At 39.1% G+C, this 632-nt stretch overlaps 1 non-coding gene across 1 annotated transcript; it reads right to left on the bottom strand.

Annotated features, from left to right (window-relative positions):
• Positions 1–241: 241 nt before the first annotated feature.
• Positions 242–349, bottom strand: LOC121209001 (small nucleolar RNA R71). Its single transcript, XR_005904119.1, has one exon. It is a non-coding gene; the product is annotated as a small nucleolar RNA R71 (small nucleolar RNA).
• Positions 350–632: the final 283 nt, after the last annotated feature.

Raw genomic sequence — 632 nt, 5'->3', positions numbered from 1 at the left:
TTAGTTTGACGGTTTGCAGGATGAGGATCCAAACACTCACTTGGCGAATTCTCTAGAACTCTGCGACACATTTAAAATCAATGGCGTCTCTGATAATGCCATTCGTCTTTGGTTATTTCCGTTTTCATTAAGGAATAAGGCTAAAAAGTGGTTGAACTCATTACCACGAGGGTCAAACACTACTTGGGAACAAATGATTAAAAAGTTTTTACTAAAATATTTTCCGCCGGCTAAAATGGCTAAATTAAGGAATTATATCTCTTCTTTTGTGCAGATGGATCCAGAAACACTTTTACGATGCATGGGAGAGATACAAGGAACTATTAAGAAGGTGCCCTCACCATGGGTTACCACTCTGGCTACAGGTTCAAACTTTTCACAATGGCCTAAATTCTTCAACTAGACAGATGGTTGACGCAGCCGCTGGTGGGACTATCAATAATAAGATACCTGAAGATGCTTATGAATTCATAGAAGAGATATCACTGAATAATTATCAGTGGCAAGTCATGAGGATAAAACCAACAAAAGCAGCAAGGGTTTTTAACGTCGATTCGGTCACCACGCTCTCTAATCAAGTAGGACTTTTGAATAGAAAAATTGACGGTTTTCTTGGTTCTTCACAGGTTCAC

This window comes from Gossypium hirsutum, chromosome A10 (assembly GCF_007990345.1).
Source record: "Gossypium hirsutum isolate 1008001.06 chromosome A10, Gossypium_hirsutum_v2.1, whole genome shotgun sequence".
NCBI lineage: Eukaryota > Viridiplantae > Streptophyta > Magnoliopsida > Malvales > Malvaceae > Gossypium > Gossypium hirsutum.
The sequence above is the reverse complement of the archived record's forward strand: the minus strand, read 5'-3'. Positions and strand labels throughout refer to the sequence as shown.